This window comes from Bactrocera dorsalis, chromosome 2, assembly GCF_023373825.1.
Source record: "Bactrocera dorsalis isolate Fly_Bdor chromosome 2, ASM2337382v1, whole genome shotgun sequence".
NCBI classification, from domain to species: Eukaryota; Metazoa; Arthropoda; class Insecta; order Diptera; family Tephritidae; genus Bactrocera; species Bactrocera dorsalis.
In genome coordinates, this window is record NC_064304.1 from 94,820,929 (window position 1) to 94,840,315 (window position 19,387).

The following is a 19,387-nucleotide window of genomic DNA, read 5'->3' on the forward strand; positions in this document are numbered from 1 at the left end:
GCTTAATGAGCAAATCTAAAGTGAAAACGATGCTCATTGTCTTTTTTGGCATTAAAGGCATCGTCCACTATGAATTTGTTCCTCCTAGACAAATCGTCAACGTCAAGTTTTACGTGGAAGTCCTCAAGAGACTCGAACGAAGGGTCAATCGGGCCCGCCAAGACATCGCAGCTGATTGGAAGTTGCACCACGACAACACCTCGGCTCACACCGCCTTTCTTGTGAACAGCTATGTACCTAACCAAGGCCGACATCCCAATGCTTCCGCAGCCGCCCTACAGCCCAGATGTGGCCCCCACAGATTTTTTGTTTGGCTGATGAAAGGCAAGCATTTTGATACGACAGAGGGGATCCAAACAGCATGCACCTTGGCTCTCAAGGCTATTCCGAAAAATGTACGCCTTCAATGCTACGAAATCGCGCTGGCAGCGCTGCATCGATTCAGAAGGAGCCTATTTTGAAAGTTTTTGAAGAATTGTAACGATTGGTTAAATAAATTTTTTTAAATCGCCTCAGTCCTATTACTTTCCGGACAAATCCTGTAGAATATCTAAATGCAACTACGTATTAAATTTCATTCGGATATCTTAAAAACTGACGATCAAATTTTTATAATCCCTAAAAGATTTCGCCTTAAAAATCGCTGGCGCGAAAGCGGTCTTAGATCCATAGTTTTTTAGACGCATTTATTCTTAATGATTTGTATAACATTTCCCTTTTTTGTTTCTCTATAAATCGGCCGGCTCTAATGTATGTACATGGTCACTCATTATCATCGACGCTCTTAGGCAGTTAAAGAGATAACGTATTTTATTGATACCCTTTTACGTCTAACTAAATCTAGTTCTGCGCATTCAACAAATAATATACGAGTATGTACACAAGTATATTAACCGATTCGCTTATCGTCTTGTTGTGACGTTTCGTCAGCATTAATCTCACATCGTTTCTTCGCCAATAATTGACAAAGTAAGCAAAAACAAAAAATAGGTATAAAACAACAAAAAAAAAGCAGCAACTATGAAGAAGCATTCGAAGTTACTCTGCAGAATAGAAGTAGAGGAAAAGTAATGTGTAAAATAAGCAATAAAAGCCATAAAATCATATATAGTAATAGGAAAATGGTGCGCCGATTAAGCTGCTTAGCAGACCCATAAAAGAGAATCGAACAGACACACGCACATTCGCGCATACATACATACATATAAGCATATCTATTTAATGGATCGTGTGTTGCTCCTCTTCGGCCCCCTCTTTTGGTGTAGCAGTAGCACAAGTATGGACATCGCCGCCTTTCTGGTTTCTATCACAACAAAGCATGAATAGAGACTCGCATAGTAATTCTTTTTGATCAACTCCACCTTGCTACACGCATACATGCATAAGTGGTCACACAATTGTGTTTATTGGCCATTTGCGATGCTATGCGCGTGCGTTAAAAACAAAATAAACAAATCATAAAGAATTACTCAGATCTAAGCGTTTGAGTGTGTGTGTTAGTAGAATAAAACTGCAGCAGACTAGACTGGGGTGTGGGGGTGTAGGTATTCCTTACCAGTGTTAGCCAGTTCTTACAAAAGTAACATACATAAATAACAACAGATATGTATAGTAATTCCAATGAGTTTGTTGGCAGCAAAATTATGATATGACTGCTTACCATAAAGAGTTCTAATTTGCATTTAAATTTGCGTTAAAAATGTGTTTTTTTTTCTTCAATTGTCGCCTTATAAAGTATGGTCCTGCCGACAAATCGAATGCGAAAGGTAGAGAGTATTATGTGTGTAGTCGTGTGGGGAAAATTAATAGCACATACTTATGTACATTTTCATGTTTGTACAAAGTTAACTCGCCTCCATTTGAAAAAGATGGCCAAAATCCAGCGGAAATTTTTAGAAATAAGTCTCTATATATGAGTGTTAATGGCTTAAATAGAAAAACAATTTAATATCGACTAGCTTAAGAGGTTAGGTCGTAGGGTTAATCCAAAATAGATGGATGTCACTTCACAGGCATTTGTCCTATGTGTTGCCCAAAAACTTCTTAAAGTGCATAACCTTATAGATCGACGCAGCGTTTTAAGCTTACCACAAATTTATTAAGTCCCAGTCACTACACCAAGTTCCCCAAAGGTGTGTCAAACGCAATATTTTAATCTCCGTTTAGCAAAGGCCGGCGAATAAAATAGAAAATGACAATACGACTCCATACAACTTTGCTTCCGACAAAATATTTAGTCGTACCACGTGTGTATTTATTGGACAGTGTTTAGTCAGAGCCCCTACAATAGCTGAGTTCTTCACTTTGCTAAGTGTAAGTAGATCAGAGGACCTCTTACTGTTTACTTTAGGCAAGAAGAATCCAGTTCTGGTAGCTGATCAATACCTGCCGATGTCCTCTTGCGCTCTAGCGCTGGACCTATGAACAACCAACCCGCTTCCAGTCGGAGTCAGGGTGCCTAGCAAGCTCATCTGTTTTACAGTTTTCGGCGATTCCGCTGTGACCGCGGACCCATACAAGTTTAATATAGAAAAAACATGAAGCTGTTGCCATTGAACCATAAACTCCTCAATACGTTTTGTGCGCACAGTCACCAATCTTAAAGCAGGTATAGCTGCTCGTCTATCAGAGTGAATGCATACCTCTCTGAAGGAGAGTGCACTTCGGAGTAATGCCTTGATAGCAGAAACCTCCGCTTGAAAGATGTTACAGTGGTCAGGTAATCTAAAACTACAGTTGATGCAGAGAGACTGTGGACTCCACCTGCTACTCTACTTCTTAACTTCGATTCATCCGTGAATAAGCTCCCTGCACTTCTGCTCGGCTCGGCTTCGAGGGTGTGTGAGTAAAGAAGGAAGCGGTGGGTGAATGTTCAGCAACGCAGTGGTCTAAGTTGTAAGGAATAGATTTGAAGTAATGGTGAATTTCAATCTAATACAACAAAGTCGATTTTTAATGCCTGAACTGTAAATTTTATAACCGTAAACCGCATTTTACGAGTTGTCTTCTAACTTGCAACTGGATATAATCTCTTAAGTGGTTATTAAGTTTTAGTTAGCTTAATTTAAGCTGCCTAAAACGTTTTGACACCCATACAAATCTAAAGAATAGCTAATATTAAATGAAGAAAGCATTAACCATATCCTTTTAGCCTTTAAGAACATTTAGAGCATGCTCTTAAACTGGAACTTTTAATGAACAGTTAGTTGTATTAGCAATACAGCACGATTTCATGAATACATACTATGTAAGGGTACGTTTTCCGAGAAAATAATACAAATATTTGCGAGCGGTGTGTAGGTTTTGCTGTTGTCTGTGAGAAATACTAATTACTTGTGCAATATAAGTATGTACCATCGATTAAACGTAAATATAGTTTATAGTACATACATACATATGCATGTACCTACGTACTTATCAGTGAAGGAAAGTCCAATTGTTATAGATTCACACGAAAAGTCATACTCATTACTATGATTTATCAATTTTATTATTTCAGCAGCTCGCACCAGTGAGAATTTCTGCAAACCGTATGGGATTGTGAGGGACAATAAAGCAAGTATTACTTAGAAACAGTTGTGGACAAAATAATGGGGAAAAAGTGATTTTTTTTAATCTAAATTTAATTATGGCGTTCTTGGACCGGAGTTAGTGAGTGTTTTAGGAAGCGGCAACTGCAAGCGGGGGCTTGGATTATTTTGTAAATATAATTTGTTAAATGAAGTTTTCCCTACAATATATACTATAGTGGTCCGATCGCAATATCTGTCCGAAGATTATAGCGTTGCTATGGACAAATAATAATTTAGAGCAGATGGCTTGTCAAATAAAACAGTTTTCCATACAGGAGCTTCATTTTGATCGGTTAGTTTGTATAACAGCTATATGCTAGAGTGGTCCAATATTGGCGATTTCGACAAATGAGCATCTTCTTTGTGGGAAAAAGGCATGTGCAAAATTTCAGATCGATATCTCAAAAACTGAAGATCGCCTATATGCAGACAGACAGACAGGCACGGCTAAATGTTGTTGTTGTTGTTGTAGGAACGGGTACATAATTCCCGTTAGGATAGTAAGGATTAGATAAGTTGTTGTCGACATCATCCAACGGTAGGCTCAGGAAACTTGCTGTTTCGACGGGGTTGGACCAAGGGGAGTAGCGGTGCTTAGAGCATGCAAAAAGGTGGTTAGTGTCATGCGAAGACTCATTGCACGTTGACTTATATTCGATATGTCAGGGTCTATCCCGGATAAGTAGGAGATTAACTTGCTACTCAGCTTCAGTAAGGGTCACTCTCATTTCTCGTGGCTACTCGAGCTCTTTGTCTGTAATTGGTGGTGCTTTGACTCCAAGTACACCATTTACTGAGACGTAGTCGGTGATGGCGTTAATGGCTCCACTGTGAATGACGGTAAATGCTTGTCGGAAGTTAGTTGCGTCCGAAGTATGACCGACGCATTGTTTGATGTCGTCGACGTAGTCGAGGAATGACCTTTTCATGCTCCTAGGAGGCGGTTCCGCGTCAAGCAGGTGACTGCAGGGATGATTTTTGCGGGAACTGCTTGGAAAAGAGTTGGTTATGCTCCTTAACTGGGAGCTGCACTATGCCTGTGTTCGATGGGAGACATTAACCCATTTACAGCCATTGGTCGATTTATCGACCAGCAAATTTGAAAAATCACCAAGTCGAAAATGAACGAGATCTGCGTGAAATCAATAATTTTATGCGATTTTGCAACTTTCTGAATCCGTGGCTAAACGGCTCAATGTAACAATCTCAAAAAATGTTAAGCATCGAGTGTTTTTTATTATAATCAAAATAAAAAGTTGAAATGAAATCAATGCGGTGGATCTAGGTGCGGCCGAAAATGGGTTAAGAGACATCCTGTCGTAGTCCGGGTGCAGTATTTTGACAAGTTTGCAGATTCCTCGTCTGTGTTTCACCGTATCCAGGCGGCCATATTGGTGCGGGAATTCCCACACCCAGAATTGACCTGGATTTTATCGGGCCAGAGCTGTTATTTCGGAGACCTAACGTCGTTTAGATCGGTAGGTCTTGACATGACTAAATCGACTAAGCTCGTCAAGGTCATCATTTATTCATGAGAGTATATCATATACATATGTATGTATGTATTCACCGCCACCAACATATCCTCCCTCGATATACCGATCACATCACGCTACCAGTCACCGAGTCAGATTAAAAAATAGCATTTATTAGTGGGTAATTTTCTGTATAGAATATAAGTTTTTGTTGATATCGCGTCAATATTTATTTCATGGTGGGTCTGCTGTTCCTGACTACTTGAATAAATAATAAATAAAACTCTCTTATTCGATTGCCCACGCCAGTTTCAACTGATAAGCAACTGCCTCACCTCGTTAGAATTTTATTTATTTATTTTCACTTTTAATTTTTTTTTTCGGCCTGGTTCTCTGATTCTGATTTTGCTGTTGATTAACTTGCTTGCTTTTCGAGCATTTTGTGATAATAAAGCTTTCTTTTATACACATAGGGACCTGTATGCATAAATTTGTACCTAACAAAAAAGAGTTGCTTGAGTTAAGGGAATCTAATGGAATTAAAGATTGCGTCATGTGGGAAGTGGCGCTATAACCACGCCCACTTAAATTTTGCTAATTTTGAAATATATCTAAAGTCCCTTGATTAGCGAGTTTTTAAGTAGTTGGAAGCAAGCTATACATTTTTCTGTCCGATAACAATAAAAAATAGAAAACCTTTAGGCGGACGACCCTCCCGTTACAATTAAGAGCTCATACTTGGAGCGCCTTTCTTACAAGTGTATATAATATTCGTTTCTTACCCGTCCTAAAATAAGCACTTACTATATTTATTTGTAGAGCCTAGACCTAGTCCACCTATATGGAGTATGAAGAAGATATTTTATAGCGGTTTCAACATTCGATTTCGAAGTGAAGTAATCTTTTCTTAGAAAGCATTCTAGTAGTAATTGAATGAGATAAGCCGCGATGTTCGATGTCAATCGTATGTCGTTATGTAAAATACAGGTAGGTGAAGGTGATTCGTCGCTTGCGCGGAGATAACCTTTTCACCTTTTACAAGGTGAGTTCCAAAGTAAATAGGACGTTTTGAATCTAGCGACCCCTGGTGGCGCCATCTACATACATATATGTTGATTGGTGCGCTAGAATCTGCTATCTTTGTCGATCGTCCAGTGAGAATTTCATAACATTTCATCGATTGAAAGTGAAGTTATTGCGTTTTAAGTGTCAGTATGTTTGTGTTATCGGTGCGAAAATGAGCTTCGAACAAAGAGCCAACATTAAATTTTGTTTTAAAATTGGTAAAACTTTTACCGAAACGTTTCAATTGATGAAACAAGTTTATGGCGATGATTGCCTATCTCGTAGCAGAGTGCACGAGTGGTTTCAAGGTTTTTAAAGAGGTCGTGAGGACATAAATGACGATCAACATGTGGGCCAATCAAAATCCGTGATCACCGGAAATTCCATCGAAACTGTGCGTGAATTCTTCAAATATCATTGAAATTCACGGAAATGGAATTGAAACATGGATTTATCGTATTTTGACCGAACATATGGGCTTACGAAAGGTCTGTGCACGGTTTGTTCCGCACAAATTGACTGACGACCAAAAATTGCTCAGAATTCAACATTCGAAGGACGATTATTTGACCAAAAATCACATTTTTACCATTAACCACTCCCGTATTCACCTGATATGGCACCGTGCGACTTCTTCCTTTTCGGAAAAATGTATATGCCCATGAAAGGAAAACGTTATGCAGACGTAGAGGCTATTCAAAAGGCTTGCACCGGCATACTGGTGGCCCAACGAGCTAAAACACTCATTCGACAAGCTTTTGGACCGTGCAAAAAGCGGTATTGAAGCAGATTGAGACTATTTTGAATAAAATAAATTGATTTTGCCGAAAAAAACATTTGTTCTGTGTACATATATGTAACTAAAGTTGTTTTTTTTTAATGTTTAGGTCTACAACTTTGCTTCCGCCGTTTTTTTTTTGTAAATTTAAGGCTTTATTGTATAAAAACGGTCCAAAAGTGTTTTCCCTTATTCCCTCAAAAAGCAATGCTTAATTAATACACGAAATGCTTTATGATCCATTTTTTTGTAAACTAACACAAGTTGCTTTACAAAAATTCTATTATTTTTTTATACCTAATAGAAATCATATAGACGGTAGTAGTATAGTAATAGTATTATCTATGTATGTGTCAGCCTCAGTAAAGCGTGAACGGGTCCTCAGCCGCACTTTTCTCGGAATTAAAAAAGAAAAGCAAAATTTCCCGCAAATGTCTAGAATTCGGCTCAAAAAGTGACATTTTCAGTTGAGAATAAGTTTGGGATGCAAACAGATCTCTACAAATATTTTGTTGGGTTAATGTTGACACAAATGTCCAAGATCGATATACATAAAAGGATTTAATCGACCAGTGCTTGACCCTAGAGACATCCATTGGAAAACGGCGGAAGCAAAGTTGTAGACCTAATACTTGTATAAAGTTTGCTTGATTCTCTTCCCTTTAAAATAAGTATTCAAATCAAGAATGGTCCTGAAACACTCTCTAACTTAGTCCCAAATGCGGCTAAATGAAGCTTTTAAGGCATATAAAGCTACGTACATATTGTATATGGATACGTTGTTTTCAATCATTGAATTGTACCTTATTGTTGCCATGAGCTGAAGCAAATAACCTGCCAAACAACTTAGCAAACGATGTGGAAGAACTTAAGCGGAGTAAAGGTGTAAATAACAAGTAAGGAAGGGCTAAGTTCGGGTGTCACCGAACATTTTATACTCTCGCATGATAAGGTGATAATCGAGATTTCATTATCCGTCATTTACATATTTTTTTTATTTTGGTTCCTAATGTATATACATACTCGTATTATACAGAGAAGGCATCAGATGGATTTCAAAATAGCGTTATATTGGAAGAAGGCGTGGTTGTGAACCGATTTCGCCCATATTTCGTACGTGTCATCAAAGTGTTAAAAAAATATTACAAACCGAATTTCACTGAAATCGGTCGAGTAGTTCCTGAGATATGGTTTTTGGTCCATAAGTGGGCGACGCCACGCCCATTTTCAATTTAAAAAAAAAGCCTGGGTACAGCTTCCTTCTGCCATTCCTTCCGTAAAATTTAGTGTTTCTGACGTTTTTTGTTAGTCGGTTAACGCACTTTTAGTGATTTTCAACATAACCTTTGTATGGGAGGTGGGCGTGGTTATTATCCGATTTCCTCCATTTTTGAACTGTATATGGAAATGCCTGAAGGAAACTTCTCTATAGTGTTTGGTTCACAAAGCTATAGTAGTTTCCGAGATATGTACAAAAAACTTAATAGGGGGCGGGGCCACGCCCACTTTTCCAAAAAAATTACTTCCAAATATGCTCCTCCTTAATGTGATCCTTTGTGCCAAATTTCACTTTAATATCTTTATTTATGGCTTAGTTATGACACTTTATAGGTTTTCGGTTTCCGCCATTTTGTGGGCGTGGCAGTGGACCGATTTTGCCCATCTTCGAACTTAACCTTCTTATGGAGCCAAGAAATATGTGTACCAAGTTTCATTATGATATCTCAATTTTTACTCAAGTTACAGCTTGCACGGACGGACGGACAGACGGACGGACGGACGGACGGACGGACAGACAGACATCCGGATTTCAACTCTGCTCGTCACCCTGATCACTTTGGTATATAACCCTATATCTGACTCTTTTAGTTTTAGGACTTACAAACAACCGTTATGTGAACAAAACTATAATACTCTCTTTAGCAACTTTGTTGCGAGAGTATAAAAATTAAGAAAGGAATAAATTCTTCAACAGAAAAAGACTGAATTAAGAATGAGGTAAAATGGAATTGTGATACAATTTTGTACAGAAAAGATAACCATTATTTGTCTATACTCCAGTATAGGCATTACACAATACGAGCAACGTACGTCAATAGCGTTGTATGGTCGATAGCGCGATCATCTCATGACCCCGACTTGACAGACTTGTCATGGTGCTGTCGATCGCATGTATGTATGTATGTACATAGTATATATTTAACTACCACTATGAGAAAAGATTGTTCATATGTACTTACTTATGCGTACATATGTATATGTATATGCTATGAACTCTTTGGTTATACTTTTGTAATATCACAGTGCTAGAAACTCATAATCCCCGACACACGAACGGCGGCCATTCATTGCAATTGACTGGTAGCAGCAAGCAGCAAGCAGCACGATCAATAACGTACGCCTTGGCAACATTAACTTATTTTATCTTTCACACTCTTTCGCACCCAGCCGCCTCCATGGTAACAAAAGCAGCCAGCTTCAACTCCAACAATCTACTACTCCAACTCAAGCCATTAAAAGCAAAAACATAAAGAGAAGTCTTCAAAGCTTGTTGTTAAGCGACCGGAGTCAGCTCAGACAATCAATAACAACCAAGGCGAATACTCGTAGCATTCAAACAGAATGACTAACCGAAATGTTGAAGCAAACTAGACAAAAAAAAAGCAACAATGAAATGGCACACACTCGCATAATCACAATGCAAACAACAATAAAAACCGGCAGAGCAACAATTTTTACTACGCTCAACACCAGTAGCCGTTTTACGCTGAACGTTTGTTTTCGTGTTTACTTTAAGCTTTTTGTTTGTATACATTTATACGATTACGTTATGTTGCTTTTAATATGAAGTTCAAGTGAGGAAATTCAACTGGCTCCAGAGATGATAGCGTTCCAATTCACGCTAGTGAGTGGACTATCGAGGGTGGAGGGCGAGCTAGCGTGTGTGCATGGTTACGCGCAGCTGTGATCAAAAACACAGTCTAGTGCTGCGATGCCAATCCTGTTGTACCCATATATTCCGGTCATTAGTATACGAAATTATACATAAAGCGTACGAAATGGGAAGTTATGGCCTCAAGGTATGAAATGTCAGTTATAAAATCTCGCTTGTGTATACATACATACTTATGTTCTGTATTATGGAAACTTTCACTTTAAGCTTATGGTATTGATAATCGAGGTTTTAGCGCGGTTCCTTCTAATATTAAGGACCTTACATAAGTTGTGTGTCCATTACAAGCTTCTTGCCTTTCCGACATAGCAGAACTTACCGACTGGACTACGGATGTAGAAGCTATTAACACACTGACTCACATCCAGTGAATGGAATGAATGAATGTAGATTCGCGAATCTACAGTGTCTCTTCGTTCTGGACATTGTAGCAGCTCAAACTAGCAAGAAAGACATGCAGATAAGACCACCTACATCTAGATCAGCGCTACAACAACCACAGTAACCAGTTACTATCAAAAGTACATCACGACTGCCGAGCTCATAGGTATTACTTTCATTATGTGAAGATGTGGCCTGTCAAAACGTTTGTTTTTATATGTTTATGACGTCGTGTTGGCAATACGACACATGGTTTTGAAATGTACGAAAGAATTGGTGCCTTAGTACAAGTGGCAACTGCAGGATCAACTTGTGTGTCCCGATTCGATAAATATAATAATAAATGACGTCTAACGCATATGACCTTTTCGTTTTTATCATTGCCGAAGACGTTCGTGTAACGAGCAAGTGGGCCGGTGTTAGCTGCGTCATAACGAGTTTTAAAGCATTTCTTTATTTTCTTTCTGTATTCTTAAAACAGTCTCTGCCTCTTTACAATGATCGACGGTAGTTCTGTTGACTTTGTTTATTGGCTTGCTCGTTAGGTTGTGTGTTCTTATATGAACTGTACTGCTGTTACTCTGTATTTCCACGTCTGCATTTTGACTGCTTGTACTGCTGTTGTGTACGGTAAGACGGATCTGAAGACAACAATCTCACAAAACGAGCGAGGCAGAGAAAAAAATACATAGTATGTGTTAATGTATAGTAGAAGAACAGGCAATTGGTGTTAGAATAAGAAAACAACAATAAGAACAGTCGTACTCGGAAACAGGCTCACTGATTATTATTTTTTCTTACTGTCGCGTCGTGTTTGCCGTGAACCGGTTTTCTTACGCGATTTGTATTTTGCTTTGCTGTTACTACATACTTATATTCATTATACTCGTAAGCGTATTCTTTGCTTATCGCATCATGTTGTTGAGACAGATGTGACTCTGGTTTGATAAGCTCTTTCTTCGTTTACTTTTTTTTATATATGTAAGTACATATATTTTTTTATTTGGTATACTATGTGCAGAAGTACCTTCAGTTTTATTCTTCAAAATGCGATTTTCAGTCAGATTAAAAATTTTAGCGCTCTAAATATATACATTCATATTTACATACATATGTAGAACAAGTATGTGTCACATCACTTCATACCGAAAAGACTGATATGGCTACACTCAATCGTCGACGGCAAGCTCTTTTCTATCAACCAATCTCACACTTCAAATACGTGTCTATGCGGTCAGAGGTTTTTATGGCATTTGCAGTCTCGAGGCGCTTTTGTATCATTAGAAAGTTATATACTATAGGGTAGTAGAGCAGCTTGTGCAAGAACTGAAGCCTCACGCCCTAGCTAATCGATAAGGCTTCGATCTAGGGTCTCCTGAAACCCTCCAAGAAGATCCGACGTTTTCGAGTCAAAATTTATTCAGCGATGAGGATCATTTCTGGCTCAATGGGTCTGTAAATAACCAAAATTGCCGCATTTGGACGAAAAGCAACCTGAAGCGATTCCATTTTATCCAGAAAAAATAACGGTTTGCTGTGATTTGTGGGCCGGTTAATCATCGATTCATATTTCTTCAAAAATGATGACGGTGAGAACGTAACTATCAATATGCGCCATGAAAACCGACTTTTTATGCCTGGAATTGAAGCTCGTGATTTCGACGACTTTTAGTTCAACAAGACGGTGCCGCTTCCCACACATCGTATCAATCAGTGAATTTATTGAGAGAACATTGGGCCGGTCGATTGGCCACCAAGATCATGTGATATCACACCGTTAGACTTTTTCCTGTAGGGTTATGTAAAGTTCTAAGTCTATGCGGAAAACTCCGCTTCAATATAGGACTTGGAGTAAAACATCACGTGTGTCATTCGCCAGGCGAAATGCTCCAACGAGTGCTCGAAAATTGAACTCAACGGATAGACCGGTTTTGAGACTTATCCGCGAAAGAGATAATCTTCAAAAAATAAATGCCAAAGAATTTTCTTTCGAATGATAATAAACATTTCCCATAAAATTTGAAGTTTCTGTGTTTTTTCTTTAAAAAAGTAGGTAACCTCGATATGGATCACCCTATAGATCATAATAGCGCATTTTTGAAGGTTAGTTTCGGCGTTTTGAAAGTCTATGAAAAAACTATTTTGAAGATTAGGCCCTTTAAGAAACTACCTACCTCTCGGCGTCTATCGGTTCACTATTTGTCGAAGTCAGCCGCTTGCTTTGATTGGTGGCGCTTGTTGCTGCGCCCACGCGGCCGCGGATTGCAATAACGACCCAACGGCAGCAATCAGGAATTGCTTAGAGTATTACAACAGCAGCTCTGTGCATTTAGCATGCATTTAATTTCCCATTGCATTTGGTTCGCATCACATTACACAACACCAGTGCGGTGACACTGCCAGCTTACATTTATCCTCACACATATGCATTTTTATACCCTGAACAGGGAAACAGTACTTAAAAAAACAGAACAAATGGTTCTTTCGGCAAAATCAATTTATTTTATTCAAAATAGTCTCCTTCTGTTTCAATACAGCTTATTGCACGGTCCAAAAGCATGTCGAACGAGTGTTTTAGCTCGTTGGCCGGTATGGCCGGCAGCATGCCGGTGCAAGCCTTTTGAATGTCCTTTACGTCTGCATAACGTTTTCCTTTCATGGGCAAATGCATCTTTCCGCAAAAAAAATCACACGGTGCCATATCAGGTGAATGCGGGAGTGGTTAATGGTAAAAATGTGATTTTTGGTCAAATAATCGTCCTTCGAATGTTGAATTCTGAGCAATTTTTGATCGTCAGTCAATTTGTGCGGAACAAACCGTGCACAGACCTTTCGTAAGCCCATATGTTCGGTCAGAATACGATAATTCCATGTTTTGGAGGTGTTCACTTCCATTTCCATGAATTTCAATGATTTTTGAAGAATTCACGCACAGCTTCGATGGAATTCCCGGTGATCACGGATTTTGATTGACCCACATGTGATCGTCATTTATGTCCTCACGACCTCTTTAAAAACGTTGAAACCACTCGTGCACTCTGCTACGAGATAGGCAATCATCGCCATAAAGTTGTTTCATCAATTGAAACGGTTCGGTAAAAGTTTTACCAATATAAAACAAAATTTAATGTTGGCTCTTTGTTCGAAGTCATTTTCGCACCGATAACACAAAAATACTGACACTTAAAACGCAATAACTTCACTTCCAAATGTCATCACTGGACAATCGATAAAGATAGCAGATTCTAACGCACCAGTCGCCATATAGATGGCGCCACCAGGGTTCTGTTTACTTTTGACCGCACCTTGTATATATCCTAACTAGAAATATCAATTTGAAATTTTACATACGTAGATACATTGAATTCCTGAAGGGTATTATACCTTCGCGGCAGTCGCAGTTAACACGTTTTCTTATTTTATATAAAATGCATTTCATGTTTCCATCAGAGCGCCTATTGTATCGCTGAGTTGCTCCCCCACGCAATGAATGCCAGCGGTGAAATAAGTTAGCGGTCTTTGTTATTAGAGGTTTTTTTGCTGTTTTGCATTTACATATGTATGTACATATGTAAATATATACTATGTGAACACAATTATACTCTCGCAATATATTGGAACAAAGAGTATTATAGTTTTATTCACATAACAGTTGTTTTTACCGCCTACAACTAATTGAGATAGATATGCAGTTGTGTATGTATGTATCTACTTGATCAGGATGACGAAAATAGTTGAATTCCAAATGACAGTCTGTTCGTCCGTTATTTTGATGAAACTTGCTACACATACTCCTTGGCACCAAAGGGAGGACCGTATTGTTGATGGGCGTAATCGGACCGCTGCCACTCCCACAAAACGCCAGTAAACGAGAACAAAAAAGTGGCATAACTGACGAATAGTATTACATAGGTAGGGGCATGTGTGGTCCGCCTTTAATAGGTTTTATCTCCCAAACCGTTAGAGTTAAATAGACCAAATTCAGTACAAATAAATTCGGTATTCTCTCCGACAACGAAAAACCCCTCAAACCCAACGCACAACCCTGGAAAGGATTGTTTGCCTTCTCATTTTAGCTCATTTTTAAACAGACTGGACTCAATCCTCCCGAACTTAGTCCTACGTTATTTGTTTTAAAAAATGTTTCGCTCTCAATTGGAAATAATTTCACATCTTCGATTATTACAAGATTATGTATATAATGTGGAACCGAACTTTGTCGTGCCTTACTTGTAACAGTACATAGAACGCCGTTGTTAATCAACGATTTATGTATTTATTATAAAGTATCTTACATACATATGTATGTATGTATGTAGTTATTACTCGTTTGTTTTATTTGTTGTGAAAATTAACATGCAAACAATCGCAAAGCATGGCGTTTACGACTCATTTCGTAGCTTAGCGCACCACGGTTATATTTGTTGCTATTGTTGTTACGATTAATTTTGCTTTTTATATCATTTTATTCGCATTGTACTTAATATGCCTGACGCCATGTGCTTTTTTTGCTGCTGTTCCCGCTACTACTTACACTATGCCGTCTTTGCATGCTAATTTATTGCATTTCCTTTTTTAGTTTGCTACGCTTATTGTTAGCTGGGAGTAAATGGCCACCTTGTTCTCCTTAATTATAATTATTGTTGTTGCTACTGTTCAATTTTAATTTTTACTTATTATATGTGACATTTTTGTTGCTCTTGTTGTTTTGTCCACAGTGTTAGCACTTTTTTGTTGTTAATTTATTATCATTATTCATACAACATCATTATTTATTATTATTCTGCTCATATATTTATCGTCGATTCGTGTTGTTTACAAATATATTTGCACTTATGGACTAAATACTTTTATAAATTTGCTACACAATGCAACATAAAATTAAATTCCCTATTAAAAGTAAATATGTACTTGTTTGTGCCGAAAATTCCCTGTTATAGCACAATACCACGGAAACCATTGATTACAACCTTTTTAAGGGGTTACATGCTTGCGCTTTATGGCTTGACAAAATAGATCTTTTTTGTGTTTCATTTAAATCCACAACATCTCCAGAATATTGTCCTAAATGCTCACTTTGTTCCGAGTAGTAGTTTTGCAGATACAGACTCGAGAAGTTGCGCGCTCGAGTTCAGGTATAAAATCATTTCAAATTTAAAACGCGTTTTTCTCGGAATTGTTTCCAAAGTCGGACCTCTCGCGAACGACTCAATCAGTCTAAATGAAATTTTATACAGGTCTTTAAAGATGCCCAAAAGTATGGAAGACCAATTGTAGAAAATATCGACCAGGAGTTAAACATTGGACAAAATTCTTTTGAGCCATAAATACTATATAAGGCTGGATACAAAAAGAAGTTCGAGGCATGGGTGCTTTACGAATTAACACAAAAAAGGTTTCATAAACCGAATTTCCATCTGCAAATCGCAACGTGGTTGACACTGGCTGTTTTTTTCCATATGTTTGGTGGGATTGGCAAGGAATCATCTACTACGAGCTGATTCTGTGCGACCAAGCCCTAAATTTCGATCCATGCTCTCAATAATTGAACCGCCTGAAGAAAGCAATCGCCCAGAAGTGGCTGGCATACACCAATGGGAGAGGAATTGCGTTCCTTGAGGACAATGGCAAACTACACACGACGACTATGACTTGTCAAAAGCTCCGGCATTTTGATTGGCATGTTCTTATATATTGTTTGCACCTAGCAACAAGTGATTACTACCAGTTCCTAGTTTTGCGAACTTGACAGTTGAAATAGTTCCCGAAGTTATGACGTTTAACAATTGCTCTCTCACTTCCAATGAGAGATGAGTTGAACATCTATTGATCTCTGCTCAGAGGCTCTGCTTTAACAGTAAATGGAGCAACGACTGCGTACTGCCTTCCCCACCATCCTCTGTCTCAAGTGGAGAACGGTGTCATTCACTGCCAGCTACTGCTAAATGTTGCGGTGCAAGCAGTCAGCACTGCGCTTCATAAATATCACCATTTTATTACTTTGCGCACCGCACCGCGCACGCTTTTTGCTCGCATGGCTAAATAGAGAATGATTCTCTCGCTTTGATTGGCCTTACTTCTTTGACTCCTACGCACCTATGTATGTACGTATTCACCTTGTATAAGTATTGTTTGACTGCTTTTGCTTTTATTGTTATTGCCGACTACTACAGTGGCGACAGCTTTTGTAGTAAATTGGTGTGTGCGAGCGTGTGTTTATATAGTTTAGCTAGCTTATACTTAATAAAAAATTAGATGTGAGTAAAAATTAAATTACTACGTCGTCGACGCAACGGATTTCTTTGTTCAAATGAATAATTTACCCATATGTATATATGTATGTATGCACATGCTTACATATAAAGCCATTGGTTAAGAAAGAGGTATAGCAATAATATACATATGGATGTTTATGTGAGTTAATATGAAAATGTGGGCAGACCTGCAATCATGAGATGCATATAAATTCATATTTCTGCATTGGCATATACAAACATAGTTATCTATCCATACATACATATGTACATATGTATGTATATACACACAAGAGCTACATCATTATACATCATTCATATGTATGTAAATATGATCCCTGCAAACCATCAGCGGGTAAAAAACCAGATAATCAGTGGGTAACATGGTGGTAAACGTGGGGATAAACATATAGAGTATGTCTTAGGTCGAGCGAATATTTAACCCACTCACGTACGTATACATGTGATCATACAACAAAAAATAACCCAAAAATGTGCGTTGGTGTTAGTGCATAGAGAAAAAATGTGTAGTTGTATTGAAATATTTGTCACAAGCGGGTAGCCGTGGTTGGCTGGGATCGCTCGTTGTATGAAGTGTATTTAATTAATTTCTCTCCAAAGTTGGACGTTGTGTCGCTAACTCGCACGGCCGTTATTAGTGTGCATAAAAGCATGCAAAAGCTACAATGGCAAGAGCCATAGCAGCAACAACAACAGCGACAACGCCGCACTAATATTGACTTCAATTGACTTAGATTAATGGCCATGTCCACAATCAGTAAGATAGATATAGTTCACTATTTTATAAATTACTATTATGAATTTTATTAATTTTTTTCTCATATTGTGTTCACTAATTGTTCTTGTTTTTTTTCGTTTTAAAAATGTAAGTTTCCGTTAAAAATGCTTTGCTCCACAATACACAAATTTGTGATTTAGTGTTGGTTTCTGTTCTATCAACCGTTTTGACTATTCAAATATTTATTGATATTCTGTCGGCTTTAGCACTCTCTCACCACTCGTTATTATACAACGAGTTTTAAATCATCTCCCCTGTGGTTAATAACCTACAGAATAATAGTTACGCACTTAAAGCGCTCCTATGTCGAAAAATTGCTTGACCTGTACTGCACAGTATTAACAAAAGTTATTACCAAAATTATGTTGAACGAGTCGTGTGAGTCGCAAGCATGACACAATAGATAGACTTGGGTCTATCCCCCACAAATGTACATAATAAAAATTTTAGTAGATACCGGCTGTTCTAATAACTATTTATGCTACCAGAAAATTAATTTGTTGTCAAGTGGACTCGTACCTAGAATGATTTGACCAGCTTCAATGAAGAGAATTATTCACATTTAATCTAGCAACGGGTAGCACGCTTTGTGTTCTCATTTGTAACAGTTCACTGCCACCGTGATCCCATTCACTAAGCGGAGATCTCTTCCGGGCCTGAGATCCCTTACAATCGGAGGCACAGAGGTGGAAATGTCTAAGGAGGTCAAATTTCTTGGCCTCACCTTAGACTCACAGTTAAAATGGAATAGGCAATTGGACTTAACTTTATCCAAGGCAACTAGAGCGCTTATGATTTGTAGACGCCTGGCCGGCAGATCATGGGATGCAAGCCAAGCATCATCAGATGGCTGTATACCATGATAGTAAGGCCTATCGTCACCTATGGAGCGGTTGCCTGGGCCACCAAAGCTGCGCAGTCTTCGGTGATAGGAAGACTGTCAAAGCTGCAAAGACTTGCATGTGTCTGTGCTTCGGGGGCAATGCGCACATGTCCCACCGTGGCACTGGAAGTCTTGCTAGAGCTAACACCGCTTCATCAGGTGATCAAGATAGCAGCAAAGCACACTATGCTGCTAATGTCAGCAGAAGGCTGTGGAAGAGGGAAGATCATGTCCTCTAAACAGATGGACGCCCTAGCGGAGAGCACACCGCTAGCCCTCCTCCCGCGAGATGGTACAACTAAGAAAATAAATCTCAAAAAGAATTTCACAGTAACTCTAGGCAGCAAGATGGAGTGGAATGATTCCACTCTGGAAAAGCTGCTGGAAGACAGTACCATTCAGTGGTACACTGATTGCTCAAAAACACCGGAAGGTATTGGGGCAGGTATTGCGGGTCCATACCTATGGGCAGCTTCCCAAGTATCTTCCACCAAATTGCTTTTAGTCGAAGAATGTATAGAAAGGCTAAACCGCCTGTCCCTGTGCAATCGGGTACATCTAATCTGGGTACCAGGTCACAAGGGAGTAGAAGGTAATGAGAAGGCCGACGAGCTGGCCCGCACGGCAGCAGCATCCAAGATGTTGGGACCAGAGCCATATATAGCGGTAGGACCCCACACTCTTAAAGAGCTGCTCCGCACGGAGGAAAGAGAGGATAGAGAGCGGCACTGGCGGCAGTAAGCAGGTATGCGCCACGCTAAGCTGCTCCTGGGAGGGTATAATCTCTCCAGGTTTAAAGAATTAATTAACCTACCTCGTGAGAAGTTCCGTCTCCTCGTCGCAATATACACCGGCCACTGTAAGCTTAGGAAGCACCTGTCCAACATGGGCATGGTCTCCTGTGCCAACTGCCGGTTCTGCGACCTGGAACAGGAGACACCAGCACAGCTTATCCAGGATTGCACAGCAATCTGTGGGAAAAGGCTTAAGGCCCTGGATTCAGTGTATATCAGCAGGGATCACATAACCTCGCTTGAGCCCGGCAAACTGCTGGAACTGTTCAGGCTGCTGGGGCTCTGTGAGGTCATGTGATATAGGAGAGGGCACAATAGACCCTAGGTCGCGGTGTATTATCTCAATTAATAATTCTAATTCTAACAGTTCACTGTCATGCAATTCGGCAAACCTTCTTATTTTGAAAAATATTTAAACGTGTATACGTAATGA

At 39.1% G+C, this 19,387-nt stretch overlaps 1 protein-coding gene across 11 annotated transcripts in view; it reads right to left on the bottom strand.

Annotated features, from left to right (window-relative positions):
- Positions 1 to 19,387, bottom strand: part of LOC105230980 (putative transcription factor capicua) — a 74,990-nt gene that overhangs the window by 51,504 nt on the left and 4,099 nt on the right. The window lies entirely within an intron of this gene.